Source organism: Melanerpes formicivorus, unplaced genomic scaffold, assembly GCF_026170545.1.
Source record: "Melanerpes formicivorus ecotype bairdi unplaced genomic scaffold, bMelFor1.0.p_v2 SCAF_21, whole genome shotgun sequence".
Classification (NCBI taxonomy): Eukaryota; Metazoa; Chordata; class Aves; order Piciformes; family Picidae; genus Melanerpes; species Melanerpes formicivorus.
The window spans coordinates 5,951,916-5,973,409 of NW_027142373.1; the positions used below are offsets into that span (position 1 = coordinate 5,951,916).

Here is a 21,494-nt window from a genome sequence, read left to right on the forward strand (position 1 = left end):
AACAAACCCAAAGCAGTTTATCTGCTGTGAGGCCATAGATACACAAAGCACCAGCTGGCTCTCACAACTGGAAGCCAAGGGATGGGGTTTCACTTGATTGCCTGGCAAAGGTTTGGGTTTGCAGCATGGACCATGGCTGATCAGCCAGCTTGGAGCTTGCACAAGCCCCTTCCAGCTTTGAATGGCCATGGAATCATAAGTCATAAAATCATAAAAGCGTGTGTTGGAAGAGACCTCTTAAGGCCATCTAGTCCAACCTCCCTGCAGTGAGCAGGGACATCTGCAACTAGAGCAGCTTGTCAAGAGCCCCAAACAACCTGAGCTGCAGTGGTTCCAGGAACAGCACATCTGCCACCTCTCTGGGCAACCTGGGCCAGGGTCTTGTCAACCTCAGCATGAAAAAAAAACCTTAAAGTCTTACTTCAGTCTACTTTAAATCTCCCTCTTCTAGTTTCATATCATCACCCCTTGTCCTGTCACAACAGGCCCTGCTAAAAACTCTGTCCCCAGCTTTCTTATTGGCCCCGAATAGAATAGAATAGAATAGCATTAACCAGATTGGAAGAGACCTTTGAGATCATCGTGTCCAACCCATAATCCAACACTAATCAACTAAACCATGGCACCAAGCACCCCATCCAGTCTCCTCCTAAACACCTCCAGTGATGGTGACTCCACCACCTCCCTGGGCAGACCATTCCAATGGGCAATCATTCTTTCCATGAAGAACTTCTTCCTAACATCCAGTCTGAACCTCCCCTGCTGCAGCTTGAGACTGTGTCCTCTTGTTCTGGTGCTGGGTGCCTGGGAGAAGAGACCAACCCCCACCTGGCTACAACCTCCCTTCAGGTAGTTGTAGAGAGCAATAAGGTCTCCCCTGAGCCTCCTCTTCTCCAGGTTAGGTAACCCCAGCTCCCTCAGCCTCTCCTCATAGGGCTTGTGCTCCAAACCCCTTACCAGCTTTGTTGCCCTTCTCTGGACACGTTCCAGCAAATCAACATCTTTCCTAAACTGAGGGGCCCAGAACTGGACACAGGACTCAAGGTGTGGCCTAACCAGTGCAGTGTACAGGGGCACAATGACCTCCCTGATCCTGCTGACCACACTGTTCCTGACACAGGCCAGGATGCCATTGGCCTTCTTGGCCACCTGGGCACTCTGCAGGCTCATGTTCAGCCTACCATCAACCAGTACCCTTTCTGTCTGGCTGCTCTCCAGCCACTCTGACCCCAGCCTGTAGCTCTGCATGGGGTTGTTGTGGCCAGTGTGTAGAATCCGGCGCTTGGATGTGTTAAATTTCGTGATCTTGGACTCTGCCCATCTGTCCAGCTTGTCAAGGTCCCTCTGCAGAACTCTCCTACACTCTAACAGATCAACACCTGCCCCCAGCTTGGTGTTGTCTGCAAACTTACTGATGATGGGCTCAATCCCCTCATCCAGGTCATGGATAAAGATATTAAAGAGCATGGGGCCCAGCACTGATGCCTGGGGCACACCACTAGTGACTGGCTGCCAGCTGGATGCAGCACCATTCACCACCACTCTCTGGGCTCGGCCCTCCAAAATAAGGTTTCCCTGGAGCCTTCTCTTCTCCAGGCTGAACAACCCCTACTCCATCAGTCTGGCCTTACAGCCCTTGGAGCTTGGATCAAAGGACCTCACTGAAATATCTGCCCCACCACCCTTCACGCAGTGCATCTGTACAAGCCAACTGGAGCCACTCCAAGCAGCAGCCTTCCCTTCGGCATGAGGCACAGGCTCACCTCTCACCAGTGACCATGAAGAGGTTCCTCATGCCACAATCCCTTGTTTTAACATCTGCTGGCCCTAACAGGAACAGCAAAATGCATCACACTCTATGTCCTGATATGGACGATGATGGATGGACTTTAACAATGCATCTCATCATCTGTCCTGGGGAAGGGTTTCACCACTGCCAGTTGGTCCCAGCACAGCATGCAGCATCATCTCAGGTTATGTGACACTGCAGCCAGGGACTTCAAAAAGGACAGGATTATTGTCTAATTTGGTTTCTGGTCTCAATTACATGAGAAGGGAAACCAAATCAAAGCTGGCATGGAAAGCTTCAAACACAGAAGCACAACAAATGGCTAATTTACAATGCATTCACCTAGAAGCATGAGAGCAGGATGCAGATGATCTTCTCCAGGTAACCAGGGACTCACCTGCTCACAAAGGAGCCCACAGATACTTCAGGTCAGTAAAGATCAAACATATCCAAATGCCACCTCCTTTCCCTGCAGCATCGCAGTGACATGGATGGTACCTGAAGGAGAAAGTTTAGCAGGTGATCTCTGACTCCTTCCTCCTTCCAGACACAGGCTGGGCTGCAGGAGACAAGTGGGATTGAAGGGGGCAGCACCCCTGCAGCTTGTCTGAGAAACCTCAGGAAACTCAAATCGGTTTCACCTTGAAATCAGACAGAGATTAGGGTCTAACAAGCAGCTAAAGCAAAGTAATGGCCTGGGCCACATGTTGCAGATCAAATGCCATGTGAGGCTAATTACTGCATCCCAAAGGTTAGAATGGCTGCTCAAGCATTTCCACATGGGCTTGCAGAGCTGGCCCTGGGAGCACCAGAAAGAGCTGAGTCAATCAGTACAGAGGTACCAACAGCTGATGGCCTCTGCTTATGCTGTGCTGTGGGGAGAGGACAGGTGGGAGCCAAGAAGCCTCCCGTGGCCAGTGCATCTACTGGTGTGGCTGTGCCACCCTGCACCTCCCCAGCACCATCCATCAAAGGAAATCAGAAATCTTTAGGTTAAGTTCAGGCCTACCCTGCTCCTTTTCATTGCTAAAGCAAAGCAGTGATGGAGTCAATCCAGCTGCTGTGTACATAGGGCACATACCCCCATCCCAGTGCAGGAGATGAGACCAGAACGTGTCCCAGGTCACCCAGTTAACTGCCACTCGGCTCTGCTGACCAACATTGTGATGATGGCATCACCACCTTTTGCACAATCCAGCAGAGGCAAGGGGCTTCCTTACAGTTGCTAAAATCCAACAGCCACCTACAGCTTTCCAAATCTCATCTCCTGCGACATAAACCCTGGGAGCAGCCACACTTCAGGCTCCTGCTCTTCCTCTACTGGCTACTGGACCATGGGGACTGTGTATCCCTCACCCCCAGGACCCCTGCAACAGCTGAGAATGGAGCAAGAGCCACTTCCCCATGCACCAAGTGTGGCCAACAACTGGCTGCTGGCCCCTGAGAGCCCAAGGCTCCTTCTCTCCCACTCTGACTCCTCAGGCTGGACCCTTCAAAGGCAGAAGCATCCCCACAGCACCTTGGAGAAATTTTCCTCCCTGCCCTCTGAAGGACATCACACGTGGAGCTGGGAGACAAGCCCATTTGTCCTCCCTACGGGAATAGACTCTGGGAGCCTGGTGTTTCTCTGCCAGCTCTGCCTTCCCCTCTGCCAGGGCAGGGGGCTTGTGCAGCATAAATGTTTCCCTTCAGGGCTGCTGATTACATTGTTTAACTCTATCTTGGCAGCTGATATAAAATTTGGGTTTGCACGCTTTTGCATAGCACGTTTACATACCCACAGGGCTAAACTCCACTTTGTGAACGTTCCATAGATGCAGGAGCCACAGTGGCTCCACAGAATCCCACTGCTACCTTGGCATCACAGGGCTAAGGGCTGTGCTCCCTGGGGCAGGGAGCAGAATTACATTAACATTTGGGGTGACAAACCCCTCGCTCCCCCTACAAATGGTGTTGATAACAATGAAAAAAAAAAAAAAAGCATGGTGTTTTTTTCCCTCTCCCAAAACAAAGCCTATTTCTCTCTGAGCCATTCACCAGCACCCCCAGAGATGCTGGGATGTGGTGCTGTGACCCACAGTCATGCCACAGCTGTGGCCAGGCTGCATGGGCTCCCTGCCACCCCAGCAGGGGGGACCCAGCCATGGCATGCCACACAACCACCTCTTATTTATGACAGAGGTTCTAATGATGGGCCACAGCCACGAAGGAACTCCCAGCAATTTCCACCCTCAGCAGACACAGGTTTTTCAGCACCAGCTATTTTTGCTGCCCACAAGTATTTTCATTGAGCTGGTTCAAAATCAGTGCTGTAAATGAAGCAGGGCTGGATGCTGCTGAGTGGGTGCAAGCAGCTCTCGCTCCAAGTCCAAGGGAGATGCTGCCATTCTCACCCACATGGCATGAGATGATTGCTTGGGCTCTTTCCAGAGGGGCTTCCAAGCTGGTTTTTCCTTTCTGCTGAGAAATCTGGAATTTGATGTTTCTCTGCTGTGAGCTCTCTCCTCAGCAGCAGATGTGGACACCGAAGATTCAACGCAGCTGAAGGAGGGCTGGAAGCAGACCTCTATGTTTGGAGTGCATCAGCAGTAGGACTGGGAAACAAACCCCTGGCAGTCATCAGTGCTGCCTCCTGTACAAAGGCAAAGAATTACATGACATCTCATGGGGGTGGCACAAATAGCAACCTGAGTGGAAAGAACAAATGCTTAGGAGAAGAAAATAAACCAAACCACAAGAGCTGCAAGCAAAGTGGTTATAGAAAATGGGCATCGTTTAAGTGCATGATTCAGAGAGCCTTGTCTGAGTGTCAGTGCCTCAATGCTATTGCCTCCAATTTAAATCATCTTTAAAAGAAGTGCAGAAAAAAAAGGTGATGAAAGGGCCCTAACGTTGTTCCCTGGTTGGAAAAACACAGCCCAGTTGTGTGCTCCGCTAGGGTTTTGCATTTTGGCGAGACACCACGTGCAGGGCTGGGCTGCAGCCTGGGATTGTTTTTCAAAGTTGAAGCCACCAGTGATCCAGAGAGGGAGAAAAATGCTGTTGTCTTTGAGGAGGATGCTGAAGGAGTAGCATCTTCCAGAGGAAGGGAGCACAGCTGCTCCTGGGGGGGTGCTCCACATCATGGTGCACATGCACACCTTCTGGTCCAAGAACACCAGATATTGGATTTCCACCTACTACTCCTCACTGGCTAAGGTTTGCTATAGACCATGGGATGGTTTGGGTTGGAAGGGCTCTTCGAAGATCATCTAGTTCAAACCACCCTGGGCAGGGCCATCTTTGACTAGACCAGGTTGCTCAAAGCCCCATCCAACTCAACCATGAGCATTTCCAGTGATGGGGCATCCACACCAGGGCAACCTGTTTCAGTGTCTTAGCACCCTCCCTGCAAAACATTTGCTTCTTACATCCCACCTAAATAAAATCATAACTGTGCTACTCTCTCCACTCCTGCTTTGGAGAGGTGCTTGAGGTCATCAGAACTGCTCACAAATGGACAGTGGCAGGCAGAAGGCTGTCCCTTCAGCTGCTCCACTGTGGGGACTGAAGCACACACATGCTGAGACCATTCTGTAGCTCTCACAGCACCATGTGTTTGGGGTAATCACTCAGTGGCAAAGCTATCCCCATTCCTGAGCATGCAGGATCCCAGCAACCCTATTCCTCACCCTCAGAGGCACAGGCAGCAGATTTTGCCACACTCATCCCAGCTCCCAGCCTCACCTGAGATTCCCGGTAGGGAAGGCTGAACCCTATAACCCTTCTCCAGGATAAATACGCTGGGCTTTAGGCAGTTTATGGAGACCCTTTGCTGTAGCTCATGTGCTCTGCCCAGATGCTGGAAGTCCCACAGTACCCTGTGGGAAGTGTAGACCTTTCCAGAACTTGGGTCCATTGGGAGCTGATGGAGTGGCAGCCCACTTCAGGGTCCAGGTCATGGCAGTGCAAAGCCAGGATTCTCCTTGCAGGGCCTGAGGTCCCATGTCCAGCCCTCAGCAGAGCCCATTCTGACAGTGATGCCAAACTCTATTGTCCTATGAAGAGGATGGAAAAACTGGACACAGGCATTGCCAGACAACACCAGAAGGCTGGAAACAGCTGATTTACTGATGGAAACTGCTCTACACCCTTAAAAAGAGAGAGAGAGAGGAAACAAATCGTTTTTCCACAGGATTCACAAACTTAGAAATTCCATGCACTGATCTGGGCTTGATAACCTCACCTGAGCAGGAATCACTGCTGTCCCTGCCCTGAAACTTCAATTTTAAGCTCAGCATGAGCTATTATTATCATCCATTTCCTTTGTAACCCAGGCCGGAGACTTTCACTGCTGTATCAAAACAAAAAGCTTTTGGTTAAGCCTGCCAAAAACTAAGTGGATGTTCTTTCTGTGTTCTAAAGAGAGCGAGAAAACTGTCCAATAATCACCCTTCCATTCCAGCAGCCTTGTGAATTTGGGGTGCCCAAGGTGCATATTGGCTCTACTGAAAGAGAAGTTTAACAATTGTCTGATTTCATCATCATCTTTTGTTTTTTCTTTCTTTAACTCCCCTCCTGCTTATGCAGTGAGTTACTAATATCCTGATTGGAACCAGATTTGCATGAATTAGAAGTCGAAATTGGAGCAGCAACTGCTGTGCAGAGGATGTAAAGGGAATAAAATGAATGGGGTATTAACCTTCAACCACTGAATATTAATCAGCATTTCACAAAAAAGAAAATACAGAGGCTGCCACACTAAATATTTTTAGCATTTATTGACGGGCTTGATTTCCTCTCTCTTTTAGACCTTTTGCTTCCAATCATGGGCCATAAGAAAAAAAAAAACCTCACACAGAAAATGGGGAGGGCTAAAGAGGGGGAGGGGTGAAGAAAACCAAAACCAAAAAAGATAGAGGTAATCCATTTTCCTTCAATGCTGGATGATACCTGTGAGCTATGCCACGCAGAAACCCCTCTACCAAACAGAGCGCCTTGTCCCCCAACTGATCAGTTCAAAGGCTCATTGCCACAAGTCCCAAACCAAACAGAAATCTACCCTGAAGTACAGCGAAGCCTTCGGAAATGAATGCACCATAAAGAAATAAACTTCTTAAAAGCTAAACTTCCCCTGTGCTGAAAGGTAACATGCAGTTGAAAATCAGCCTAATAAAAGAAGCAGCTCGTTAAACCAAGGCTTTATTTATTTTTTTTGCTGTTTGCCCAGTGTGTTCAGTGCAGTTCATAAAACCGCTCTGTGGAGAACAAAACACAAAAGCTTACCCAAGCACCCTCGGAAATGCTGACATCTCCGCTGCGCTGGAAACACTTGGGCCTGAGAGCAATGGCCACAGCTCAGCTGAACATTGCAGGCCCAGGTCCTTGGGGAACTCAGATCTTCTACCAGGTCAACTGGGAATTTTATTCGTGTTAGCAGCAATGGCCGTGAATAGAATAGAATAGAATAGAATAGAATAGAATAGAATAGAATAGAATAGAATAGAATAGAATAGAATAGAATAGAATAGAATAGAATAGAATGAACCAGGTTGGAAGAGACCTTCAAGATCAAGTCCAACCTATCATCCAAAACCATCGAATCAACTAACCCATGGCACCAAGCACCCCATCAAATCTCTTCCTAAACACCTCCAATGATGGTGACTCCACCACCTCCCTGGGCAGCCCATTCCAATGGGCAATCACTCTCTCCATGAAGAACTTCTTCCTAACATCCAGTCTGAACCTCCCCTGCTGCAGCTTGAGACTGTGTCCTCTTGTTCTGGTGCTGGGTGCCTGGGAGAAGAGACCAGCCCCCACCTGGTTACAACCTCCCTTCACGTAGTTGTAGAGAGCAATAAGGTCTCCCCTGAGCCTCCTCTTCTCCAGGCTAAGCAACCCCAGCTCCCTCAGCCTCTCCTCATAGGGCTTGTGCTCCAAACCCCTCACCAGCTTTGCTGCCCTTCTCTGGACACGTTCCAGCAAATCAACATCTTCCCTAAACTGAGGGGCCCAGAACTGGACACAGGACTCAAGGTGTGGCCTAACCAGTGCAGTGTACAGGGGCACAATGACCTCCCTGCTCCTGCTGGCCACACTGTTCCTGATACAGGCCAGGATGCCATTGGCCTTCTTGGCCACCTGGGCACACTGCAGCCTCATGTTCAGCCTATCATCAGACAGTACCCCCAGGTCCCTTTCTACCTGGCCACTCTCCAGACACTCTGACCCCAGCCTGTAGCTCTGCATGGGGTTGCTGTGGCCAGTGTGCAGAACCCAACACTTGGATGTGTTAAATCTCATGCTGTTGGACTCTGCGCGTGTTTCTTCATGGGGGGGGCTATGTGGTGTTGGGGTGGGCTGAGTGGTGGGAAGCAACCTGATCTAATTGGAGATGTTCCTGCTCACTGCAGAGGGTTTGGACACGATGACTTTTGAGGGTCTCTTCCAACCTGGTGCATTCTGTGATTCTGTGAAGGGTGGGAAGTTGGGTGTGATGGGTGAGTAGGACTGGGAACTCCTCAGGAGGTTGGGGTCCATTGGTGGGAAGCATAGCCCCCCTCAGCCTTCTGGGTGAAACAACCAGCAGTGAAACCACAGCAAGTTGTATCAATCAGACCATGGCAGGCTGAAGTTGTCTCACAAACATTATCTAAAGTAACAAAAGAGAAAAACAAAGTGGGGGGGAGGGAAATGCAGAAGTGGAAAAGTACAAAGCCTCTTCTTTTGCCATTTCTCCCCTGCAAAATTTGGCACAGGGGGGATTTTAAAACCAGATGTACCTTGAAATCTCTTTTCAGCAGAGACAATTCCCTGCCTTCCAAACGCTGCTGCCCTTCTCCTCAATGCACCTTTGCAAAACAGAATTCATTTGTTTTCATTAACTTCTTATCAAGTTACCTGGGTTTGTTTCAGTACTCAGAATGTATTAGAGAGAGGGAGAGAAAGAAAGAGAGAGAGAAAAAACAGTGGTAGGTTTTCAGGAAATAGCAAGTTCTTTTTCACTGAGATAGAAATCATTTGGCAAGCCACAGTGAAATACTTCTAGGTTCCAGTAGAAAGCAAGGCGGGGTAGGGGAAGCAAGCAAGGAAAGGGAAGATGCTAATGAACTGCAGAGGAGAGAAAAATGAAGTTTAAAAGAAAACAAAACCAAAAAAAAACCCATGAAACTCAATGGTGGTTGCACATCCACCTCCATCTGATCCATGAAGGGAAAATGCAACGTGTCTCTGAATCACTAGATGAGGACCTACCTGCCTTTCTTGGGGAATGGTAAAGAATAGGTGGCATTAAAGTCCCAGAAATAACTAATATTTAGACCCTTTTTGGCCAATAAAACCCTAGTCAGCAAAAATTTTTAGGAGCATGCTTCGCTTCTGCCTCGCTCAGACGAGAGCCCAGCAGGTATCTGTGTCACTAAACACACCTAACTTTAGCACACGCTGAAATGCTTTCTTCTGGAATGGCAACGACTGTGTGGAATCACGGAATCACAGAATGGCTTGGAAGGGACCTCCAAAGGTCATCTAGTCCAAGTCCCTCTGCAGTAAGCAGGGGCATCCTCAACTAGATCAGGTTGCCCAAAGCCCTGTTGAGACTCACTTTGAAGCTGTGCTAGACTCCTGCATCTGGTGTTCTAGAATCTCATCACATACAAAAAGGTTTGGGTTTGCTTTAATTCCTGTCCTTCAGCTGAGTGCCAGATCAACACAATGAAGAACTGGATCAGTGCAGCTGGAACAGGGTAAATACCAGCATCTTTTTCCCAGGAGAGGGCCAGGACAGCCTGACACCTCCTCAGCCACCTCCCAGGGAAGCACTAAGGACCACCCTTTCCCGTGCACACACACCTTGCTGATGTGTATTTGCCAGCTCCAAGCACATACAAGTAGCAAAACTGAATTATTTCATGTTCTCAGGCCTCCGGTGCTCACTAGGCTTCTTTCCTGGGGAGGGAGGGATTCAGGACTTGGACTAGGTGACCTTTCAAGTTCCCTCCAACTCAAACCAACTTCTGTGATTCAGTGAAAGGGGGAGTTTAGAGCTTCTTTCTTTGCATTTTCTTGGACACAAGGCTGCATTCTAATTAGTTTGCATTTACAAGCTGCATAATGGAAATGTGATCCCTCCTCTAACCTTTATCATCTGTTTCTTATCTTCAGAGCTGCACAGTCCCCTTAACTCTTAGTGCACAGGAAGACATTTAACAGCCCTTCTGCTCTGAGGAGAGCCGCAGTGAGATGGGAAGGAGGAAGAGGCAGCAGCCCCAACCCCCACAGGTATCACAGAGGGAATGGGGACCTGGATTTCTCATTACACCCCCGTTTCTGCTGGCACAACACCCCTAAGAGATGTATGAGAAGATGTTGGCTGATATCTTCAGGTGGGCTGCATGGCTGTATCACTGAAGGTACAACAGCACCTCTCGCTTATCCTCTCTCTGCATCTCTCTGTGCTAACCTCGGTGGTGGGAGGACAGTGTGATGTGCCTCAGGGCTGTGAGGGATCTTTCTGGGTGGTGGCACAGAGAACATAAGATAGTTATTGACACTATCTATCAGACATGCTTTGAATGAATCCCTGTTCTGGCCAGAATTTTCACACTGAATGTTAGGGGCTGGAAGGGACCTCGAGAGATCATCCAGTCCAACCCCCCTGCCAAAGCAGGATCACCTGTACCAGGTCACACAGGAACTCATCCAGGCAGGTCTTGAATGTCTCCAGAGAGGGAGACTCCACAACTCCCCTGGGCAGCCTGTTCCACTGTTCTGTCATTCTCACACTGAAATAATTCTTCCTTCTGTTTCCATGGAACTTCCAATGCCTCAACTTCCACCCATTGCCCTTGGGCATCACCAAGCAGAGCCTGGCTGCATCCTCTTGGCGCTCACCCTTTACATATTTATAAACATGAATGAGGTCACCCCTTAGTCTCCTCTTCTCCAAGCTGAAGAGCCCCAGCTCACTCAGTCTCTTTTCGTAAGGAAAATGTTCCACTCCCTCATTTTCATAGCTCTGCACTGGACTCACTCAAGCACTACCTTGAGGTCCTTCTTGAACTGAGGGACCCAGAACCGAACACAATATTCCAGACATGGCCTCCCCAGGGCAGACTAGAGAGGGAGGAGAACCTCTCAATTTTGCACTGGAGGCTGCAGCAGCTCAAGGACCAGGGTGCAAACCAGCATGAAAATGTAGCAGGTGGGAGCCTGCAAAGGTGCTCGGTCCCCGCTCTTCGCAGCTGCTGAGGCTGCTGTGGCCAGCACTGGTGGGAGCACTCCCAGAGCAGTTTGGCAAGTGACTAGTGTTTCTGCAGAGCTAAAAGTTTAATCACTTGTTTAGATCTTAAAGAAGCTGCATGCCTGAGGGAAAAAAAATTAAGTCCTTCTGCAGCAAGTGTCTTCAGGCAGACGTTTGCATACACAGCCCCTGCGAGCCGCACCTTAATTGTAGGTTGCTATAAAAAAGGTTTTTTCCCCCTTGCACATTTTTAATCTGTCAGTTTGGATTTCCATCACAGGCTACTAATGTGAAAAGTCCTGGGGACTCTCTCGGCGTGGAGCAGGGCTCATCCCGAGCTGGTCCTCCTGCGCTGGGAGGGGAGGAACCTCCTTTGAAGTCCTCTTGGTGATTCATGTCTGAGTTCTTCCTGTCCCCTCCCCAGCAGAGGTTTCCCCGGGCTGACCTGACCTCCTCTCCTCTCCACCTCCCTGGCAGAGGCAGGGAAGATCAAGTGACCTTCCCAAATCCCAGCTCAAGGAGGAAAGCCTTCCTGCCCCGCTGAGCCTTCGACAGCCAGGGGGCCCAATTCTTCCAGTTTTACATCAGAATAGGATTGGATTTGACCGTCTGGGAAGAGAACCTGTTCCAGCCGGGGGTTTGTTTCAGCCAGGAGGGATCCGCTGGGATCTTTTTCAGCATGAAGTTCACAGAGTTTCATCACTGATTAGGACAAGCAAAAGCCTTATTTATTGGCATCCACAGCTCTCCACGCTGCATCTTGTGTTGATAACAGAAAAGTACCAGCTGGATTTTTTTGTTTTTTCTTTTCTTTTTTTTCTCCTGTTTCTCTTTTTTCCTCTTTTCTTCTTTTTTTTTTTCTTTTTAACCAGTCTGTGTTGCTTTTTAACCATTATCCTGTGCACGTGGTTCAGCCTTTTTACAAAAACAAAGCAAAACAAGAAAAAAATCCCTAGGTGTGAGAAGATTAAAGATTTTGGAGATCTGGACATTTTCAAATCAGAAACACATGTTTAAAGTAAATCAGGCTGGCAGACAGCCACCACTTTTAAAAGCCCAAGAGCCCTTGAATTAAAAGGATCTCTGAAAGCCTGAAAAGAGCAAGAGCATCAGCAGTTGCCTCCACCTCAATAGCAGGACCAGGACCAGGACAACTTCCACGGGGGTTTCTCATGCATCTCCATGGTCTCCATGGCACAAGCATTTTTTCAACCAGGCCTAGAGATTTCTGTGTGCATACACTCTGCCTATCCGTCCATCAATACTTCAGTATGCTGTCTTCTCTGAGAATACCAGGTTCAGGATGGATCTTAGGAAGAAATTCTTCACAGAGTGAGTGATTTGCCATTGGAATGGGCTGTCCAGGGAGGTGGTGGAGTCACCGTCCTTGGAGATCTTCAAGAAAAGACTGGATGAGGCACTTAGTGCCGTGGTCTAGATGATTGGATAGGGCTGGGCGATAGGTTGGACTGGATGATCTTGGAGGTCTCTTCCAAACTGATTGATTCTATGATTCTATGACCCCAAAGCCCAACTTCTTTCCTGTATGGCCTGAAAAATTTCTAGGTGAAACTGCAAGGACAAAAGCTGCAGAAGCCTCACCTGAATGCACCAGGCAAATAAAATAAACAACCTGAGAAGGACCAGGGAGTGGCCAGAGCCTTCTCCTCTCCTGTGAACAAAGAACTCATTCCTATGGGGATGTCAGGAAGAAGGAGCAGCTGAAGCTGCAGAGGAGCACTGCTGGAATCAAGTCTCCTGGTTCAAAAAGCTGCAGGTATTCAAGAGGAGATGGCTACAAGCTGCCTCTTCTAGCCCTTCCCAGATACTTTCTGCTTGCAATATTTGAGGTATGCATCAAGTCTTGGACTAGCTCATCTCCCAGTCAAAACCTACACCATAAAAGCACACAAGATGTCAGGTCCATTTGATTTAGCTCTAATATGCATCATCTCAACAGCAGCAAATGTTGTGCCGTACCAGAGAACCTGACCTACCTGGAATGTTGCTGGCTGAGCAGAATCTAGCACAGCTGGAGTGTCTGCCCAAGAGGGGTCATCACAGCTGGGATGGAGCTGCAGCCTACCAGAGCCTCCAGAACAACCAAGTTTCTTCCTACATGACAGAGTAGATGCATTTCCAAGCAAGAGGAGAACACTTCAGAGAGAGTACCAAGGCCTTTGCTCACCACCACCCCATTTCCTTACTCCTGGCATTTTCCTAGTTATTATCAGAACAACCCAAAACAGGGCTCTGGGTTTTGGGGACCCAATTAGCGAGGAGAAGAAAAGAATGAGCATAAGTACCTCGCCATGACAGTCAGAACCTGTTTTACATGGAGCAATATTCTTCATCCTACAGTTGTTTATAGGGTCTTTAACTCTTCCCTTTTTATGGGGAGGGGGGTTCTGAAATCTATTTTATTAGGGGAAAAAGATCTGAGTGTATTAGGCACAGTGCCAGTAGCCATGGCAACCTTGGATTTTTCCATCTTCATTACAAGTTCAACTAAAACCTTCATATAAAATCTAAATGAAAGGGTACATTATAAGTCCATTTTGAAATGTTTGCCTGGAAGTAAAACTTTGGACTGCATCCTTTCTTTTTTTTTCTCTCTCTCTCTGCTGAACATTCTGCTTCTATGCGGAACACATTTTTCAAGTCAGATTTGTGTTTTCTTTCAAATTTTATTCCGTTTGCTCATACAGGGTGGGTCGTCTAGTGGTTAGAGCAAGGCATCAAGGCAACTGGTTTCCAGTCTCAGTCTGTTCCTGATCGGTCAGGGAGTGTTCCCAATTTTCTCCAGGTGATTTGGGCAAATCCTGTCAGCTCCAAAAGTCCTTTTTTCCCTCAGTATTTTTTTACCTTTTCTTCCTTACCAATCTAACAGTGCTGATATATTGCTGTGCTGAGGTTCCACCAGGACTCACCCAGCATTGAGAAAGAAGTTGCTGCCCAGAAGAGTAGCTTGTCTCCTCCGCTTCATTTTCTCCTAGGCCTGGAAGCCAGACTTGAAAGGTTAAGGAGAGGTAGTGGTTAGAAGATGGCACAAATTGTCTGGTTTCTTTTCAAAGGTTCCATTAGGTATCCATCCTGGCATGCATCAAGAATAGTGTGGAGAGCAGGGAAGTCATTGTGCCCCTGTACTCTGCATTAGTTAGGCCACACCTTGAGTACTGTGTCCAGTTAGTTCTGGGCTCCTCAGTTTAAGAAGGACATTGAGACTCTTGAATGTGTCCAGAGAAGGGCAATGAGGCTGGGGAGAGGCCTCGAGCACAAGCCCTATGAGGAGAGGCTGAGGGAGCTGGGATTGTTTAGCCTGGAGAAGAGGAGGCTCAGGGGAGACCTTATTGCTCTCTACAACTACCTGAAGAGTGGTGGTAGCCAGGAAGGGGTTTGTCTCTTCTCCCAGGCAACCAGCACCAGAACAAGAGGACACCATCTCAAGCTGTGCCAGGGGAAATTTAGGCTCGAGGTGAGGAGAAAGTTCTTCATTAAGAGAGTCATTATCCATTGGAATGAGCTGCCCAGGGAGGTGGTGGAGTCACCATCCCTGGAGGTGTTCAAAAAAGGATTGGATGTGGCACTTGGTGGAATGGTTTAGTCCTGAGGTCTGTGGTAACAGGTTGGACTTGATGATCTTTGTGGTTTCTTCCAACCTTGGTGATTCTGTGAAATACTAGATGCGACTGCCTGGTGCAGATACTGATACAAAGTTCTTCCAGGAGATACTCCACATACTCTGACAACCTCTTGGTGCCCCTTGAGCCAATTCATATTCACACTGCCCTCTGGTTTCATCCAGTCTTGGGAGGAGGCAAATTCTGCAGCTGCCTTTCATTTCTGGGCACCATCTCACCTGGGGCCACAATCTTTGTGAGGACTTCCTTCTCAAACAGGTCCCTCCAGTGTACAGAGCTGAACAGATTATCCAAATGTGAATCAAAATGAGAAATCTCCTCTCCAGCCTCTGTTCACTGCAGCCCAGCCCTGGGAAGCATGTGAAGCACCCAACTGTTTTTTACTCGGAACATCTTGAGACTTGGTCCATGGCTTCTTCCTGAGGCTACAGAAATGTATAAACTGATGCACTGTAAGGAAGGAGAAACCATAGAAAAGCTCTGTACCAATCCACTCATATTTCAGCTCATGGATGGGCATCCTTAATGGCCAGACTTGGCTTGGGCTCAATCCCTGTCCCTGGCTGCAGTTCATTTTGTCTGTGCATGGGCTGGGGGTGAGTCAAACTGGCATTTCGGTGCTTCATCCTGACTCCAGGTCAGCTGCAAACCTGACTGCAAGTGCTGTGGATCATGACTGCCACCCACTCATGCTAAAAACACTATTTACCTTCTCAAACTGGGTTTTATGGGACCAGACTCCCTGGCCCACCCATTACATAGGGTGCAGCATCTGCAACTTGCAACCTAAAGGACCACCATGTGTGACTCAGAAGAGCTGGAGAACACTGACAGAGATAGCAGCAGTCAAAGCGAGGTAAACCATGCCATGCTCAACCTGATCTACTTTGGGATGTCCCTGCTTACTGCAGGAGGGTTGAACTAGATGACCTTTAAAGATTCCTTCCAACCCAGACCATTTTATGTTTCTATTCTGTGGTTCTGTGCTACAAGCCAAGAGGGCCAACAAGTGAGCCAGCACAGCCACCCTCACAAGGCAGGGACAGGCCACAGCCCAGGCTTTAGTGCTTTTCATCCTTCCTAATGATGCTGGAAAACATATTCCACATCTGCTATCAGCCTGAAAGGAGCCCCTGCTCCTGTGGAATCCGATTTCCCTTCTGCTGTTACAGTTCAGACTCCAACCTGCTGCCTCCTGGGCGCGCATGTTTCAGTGAGGAGAGAAGGGGAGGAAGGGGTGAGGGGAGGAGGGGAGGAGGAGAGGAGGGGAGGAGGAGAGGAGGGGGCTCCAGAGGGCGCAGAGGCTTTTTCTTTTTTTGATACATCCTTCCTTCCGCTCTTCGCAATCAATTAGCGGGCAAAGGCTTCCGAAAAGCTCCTTCCTCCCTAACCCTTCGCAGCCTGTTGCGATAATGACTCTGGAGAGCTCGACCTGGGCCTTTGCGTGGGGTTTGTTACCTTCCCGGGGCAGCGGAAGGTGACCTTCATCACTCCCTCCTCTCCTCTTCCTTTCCTACCCCTGCAGCTCAGATGGTCTCAGGGAGGGAGGAGGAAGGGTTGAAGCTGCCTCACTCCCAGCAGATAGAGTTTCTTTCCAGTGTCATTTTTGCAATCAGAAGTCAGAGGGTGGTTCTGGAGATAACAGGGACCCTGGGAGGTGGAGGGGAGCTGCCCTTAAAAATGATTATAATTATGCATACCTGGAATCAAGACATCAAAAGATGGAGGGAAAAGGGGCTTTCTGGTTTTCATTTGTAATTTCTTTCCCCCTTTCTCAGGAGGCAAGCTGACTTCAAGAAACCAAGCTGCAAGCTGGTACAGCTTCTCCTCAAATCACAACTTACTTTGCCAGCAGTAGCAGGGCTTTTGGGTGCCTCCGTGATGCAGACACATGGCTAGGATGTACTGGCAGAAGTTTTCCCTGGCACCTGCAGCCACTTTCACAGCCCATCTGCCCAGGGATGGTGTATCATGGGCTTTTTAAGCAACACCTTGTACAAAATCATCCCTGCTCTACAGGGCAGCTTTGTGCTGGCTCCCACACAGCAGGAAAGGACCATGGATGTATCCTGGACAAGCACAGCCCACTCAGCATTTACACAAGGTCTTCCCCACAACTCTGACAACACTTCCCAAATCTGGCAAGCGCCTCTCTCAGTGCACCACCATCACAACCTCTCTCTCCTCTCCTTCACTGCTTATAATATTCAATTCTCTGGAGCCACAGTCCTGCCATGCCACAGGTGACACTACAGTGGTTCAGTGACTGACATCACTGTCCCCAGAGAGGAAGCTTCCAACTCATTTTTCCTCCTGTCACCAGCAGGATAAATGAGGGAGGCACCTCCACCACAGCCCACAGAGCAGCTGCACATGGGGAGATGGAACATACACAGGAAAATAGCTGCTAAAACCAGCGATTGGGACGAAGCAACCCACTGAACACCTCACACTAAACACATCGCCCTGGCCCAGTCACAGCTGCAGTGGTGTGGCTCCTTCCCCAAGAGCAAAGTGACCCCCACAGGAAAAAAATAAGAAAAAAAAAATAAAAAGGGAGGGAAAAAAGAGATAAAAGGGTTTTTTTTGCAAGCTACTGCCAGATTCAGGTGATCATAGATCCCTGGGAGTGTCCAAGGCCAGGTTGGATGTGGCCTCGAGAAGACAAGTCTAGTTGCAAGGTGTCCCTGCCCCTGACAGGGAGGTTGGAGTAGATGATCTCTAAGCTCCCTTCCAACTTAAGCCATTCTGTGTTTCTTCTTTTGCCATTGTTCTGGCCATAAAATAAATTTATTTTTAAAAAACCAATCCAGAATCTTTATTAATGCCAAGTAAATGTGAATGTGCCCCCTTGGTCCCCACTGAGTTTTGCTTAATTTTCTTTAAGCTATGAAGTCACAGCTGAATGTGTATGACACAGAAGGCTGCTCTGGATGGCTTTGTTGGCATGGATGGATTAGCATTGATTTACATCAAGTAAAGATTGGGCATATGGTGCATATGTGCAGGCAGAGAGTCAGTGAGAACAGGTCTTGGCCCAGGCAGATTTCCTCCTCCAGCATCCACTGAAACCCAGCGGTCCTGGTGTCCCTCAGCACATGGACTGCATCCCCACTGCTGTTTCACACCAGCTCTGTGCAGAAGGAAAAATACAGCTTTTGAGCCAGTGCCATGAAATAAAGCTCTTTTTTAACTCATCTTCTCTAGATTATGTATATATATATATAAATATATCAATTACCCTAACTTTTCTTCTTACAACTTTTCACCCTTGGCCCAGAAGGGTTGGGGAAAGCTGCTCTCTGGAAGTGGGAGCTGAGCAGATCCATGCCTGTGGCATTGGAACATGGAGTCTGCGCTCCTCAGATTTCCAGAAAGCAGCTAAAATGTGCAAAATTACACATTTTGCTTCCCTATCTACTCTGCTTAAACTGGTTCCACCACCTTCTGACCCTGGTCCAGCAGCCCCCTTTGGAGAGGCAGGATTCCCTTTCACATAACCAAATACATGGAAAATCAAAAATTTTAATCACAGCTGGTCATTAACAAGCCCAGGATGGATCCATGGATTTCATGAATCTGCCTGAGACCAAAAATCATAGAATGGCTTGAGATGGAAGGGACCTTAAAGATCATCACATCATATCACATAGAGTGGCTTAGGTTGGAAGGGACCTTAGAGATCATCTGCTCCAACCTCCCCGCCATGGACAGGGACAGCTCTCAACTAGACTCAGCTGCTCAAGACCTCATCCACTCTGGCTTTAAACACCCCCAAAAAGGAGGCATCCACAACCTCCCTGGGCAGCTTATTCCAGTGTCCCACCACCCTGATACTGAACAACTTCTAAAGATTCACTCTAAAGCTGCTCTCTCACAGCTTCAAACCGGTCCCCCTTGTCCTGTCACTAGACTATCATAGAATGGTTTGGTATGGAAATGATCTTAAAGATCACCTAGTTCCAACCTCCCTGCCATGGGCAGTCATCTCCCACTAGGTCAGGTTGCTCAAAGCCTCATCCAACCTGGTCTTATACAGAATATACTGCTCAGGAGACCTTCATAACATTAGGACAGAGCCCATCACTGCACACTCTTTTTAGGATCGCTGCTTTCCTCCTTCCATGACATCTCATCTCTGCCCACTAGAAGCAGAAGAGAAAGCCAAGAGACAAGCAGAGGACATGGTTCCTACTGCTTCACCCCCTCCTTCACCCAAAATCTAATAAAGATGATTAAATTACATGTCTTTTCCTCCCATTGAAATCACCGCGCGCTGCCCGAATATTAGAGCTCAGGAAATCAGGCACGACAACTTCCCTCATGAAACCTAAGAAGGCAGAGCAGGGGTCTGGAGCGACAGGCCTGCAAGACTGGGCTGCTCTAATTAAGAAATCACCCTGCTGAGCAGAACCTAATCTAAATAAAATAGAAAAAGGAACTTAGTTCAAAACGCTGCCTTGAGCTCGCCCCCCTCCCCGCCAGCCCCAGCTTCCCTCCCCATGAGGAACCCATCCAAGGCACAGGGAGTTTTTCTCTTCTGCTCCTTCTCGGAGGGTGAGGGAGGCTCACACAGAGCCCTGTGTGTGCTTGGGGTGGCCAACATCCAAAGGAAAAATACACCAGCAATCTATGGCAAAAGGCAGCGATTTGAGGGGGCTGGTGGTGATTCTTCTCTTCTTTTGTTGTTTTAAATGATACTTAGCTGCTCTTTGATAAAGAAGGGGTAAGGAGAGAAAAAAAGAAAAAGCCCTTCTGATGATTACATTGTCAAAACCGGTTTGGGACAGAAAATTGGAGCTTAGGTTACACTTCCTCCCTCCACTGAAAAAGCTTCTGCCTTTCGCGGAAAAATGTTTTTTAAAGAAAAAATAAAATTGAATATTAAAACTAAACTAACATTTTTAAATTGGAGAATTTAGAAGCAAAATATTGAAGCCAAAAACCTCAACTGATTTGATCCTTCACCATCTCTTCTCAATGTATTTCCTTATGTTCCTGCTCACTCAGGATTCCCCAACTGAAATCTATCTCCCATGAACCAACATCCCCACCCGCCGCATGCCAGCACTGAGGAACACCACCCGACCAGCCTTCCCCCCACCCCCAGCCTCGACCAGAGACCTGACCATCATCTGCTGCTTCTCCAGGGCTCCTCCAGCCCTGTCCTCCTTTCACCATCACCCCATTCCCCGTGTGCCCCTGGTTTCTCTTCCCCTCTCCAATGTGGAGTAGATGTCCCACCATGCACCACAGCTGCTTGGTCCATCAGCTCCTCACCCTCACCCATTTCAGGAGCACGAAGTTGCCATGTGAATGGCTGCTTAAAAGTTCAACCTCAGCAAGATTTATGGTGATAAACAGAGGAGCACAGACATTCCCGTGTATGCTTTAAAAAAAGCACTTACCTGCTTAAAAGGGAAAGTGCTGCTACTGGAAGGTTTCCTGGCCAGACCTGGAAAGTAAATCAAACAAACACTATTTGCATTTATTCATAATTCCCAGCAGATTGTTGTTCTAGTAGCTTTTGACTCCAGTGGAGTTAATCTGACTCCTGCCAGCAGAGGACCTGGCTGGCTGGCTGAAAACGTTCTCCTGATGACATCAGGAACAGGGCAAGTCCAGAACACTAAAACCAAACACCCCAAGTGCATATTGTGCAAGTAGACACCAGCTGAATGATCACATGGATTGAGAAACCTCAACTAGAGGACATTTCCTTTCCTCCTCCACATGATGGGATGCAATGTTGTCAAGCAGCAGTCACCAGCACACACAAGGGCCGTTGTTGCCAGCATGCCATTTAATCTCTGGAGGAAACAGAGGAGAAATGAAGAAAGCAGAGCTCTGTGCAGCTCACCCAAGCTGGTTGACCACCTGCAAGACCACATCTGCAATGCCATGCCCAGCCTTAGGCCCTCCTTGTACAAGATGGACATGAACATGCTGGCTTGAGTCCAGAAGACACTGAGATGTTGCAGAGCTGGGGACAAGGTGACAGAACTGGGTTTCATCAGCCTTAGAAAGGAAGATGAATTTTATTGCTATCTTCAGTTGCTTGAAGGTACAAAGAAGATAGAGCAAGCTGCTCTTGGAGTGGCACAGGACAAGAGACAATAGTCACAAGAATGGACACAGGTTATTAAAAGAAACTTATTTCACCATCAGGATTACCAGACACTGAAACAGGGATCCAGAGGGGCTGTGGGATCTCCAGCCTTGAAGATATTCAGACCTTGACCAGACATGCCCCAAGCAAACCAATGCAGCTGGCTCTGCTTTGAGTGGGATTGGACTGGAGAGCTGCAGAGGTCCTTTTCCGCTGAAATTATCTGCAGTTCTGCATCTCTCTGCCCATATACACTCCTGCAATGCTCCCAAGTGTCCTTCCAGCCTGCACTTCTTTCCAAGCCTTCAAAGGGGCTCAGTGTGCTCCCAGACCCTCCCAGACTCTTGCAATTTCGTTTCAAACAGGAAAACCATTTCTCCATACCTTGGCTAAAGCATTAACACTCCCGGTTCAGTTTCTTTTATGACAACCTCAGGCTACTGCCAGCCAGGTTCCCCCTCACCACTCAGCCCATCGCAGCAGCTCCAACTTAGAGTGCTGCCTGTGTTCCAGTGAAACAACAACAAAAAAAATACATCAGTTCATTATAGAAGAAGACCATCAGCCAACAGACCATGGAAATGAGCCAGCATGAGTCCTCAGGGCGACACTGCTCCCACCCCACATGCCGGACGTGGCTCCAACCTGCTTCAGCTGAGGGTGCAGCAAGTCTGATCAGAAGGACAGAAGGGATCTGCTTGGTTATCTGTGGCATTTCTGCCCATTCTTCAC

At 48.4% G+C, this 21,494-nt stretch overlaps 1 long non-coding RNA gene across 1 annotated transcript in view; it reads right to left on the reverse strand.

Moving 5' to 3' along the window:
- The window catches only part of LOC137447795 (uncharacterized), a 30,522-nt gene extending 10,328 nt beyond the window's left edge, over positions 1-20,194 (reverse strand). Inside the window, exon 1 of the long non-coding RNA XR_010988930.1 lies at positions 20,062-20,194. This is a non-coding gene — a long non-coding RNA (uncharacterized lncRNA). The remainder of the gene's footprint in view (positions 1-20,061) is intronic.
- Positions 20,195-21,494: the final 1,300 nt, after the last annotated feature.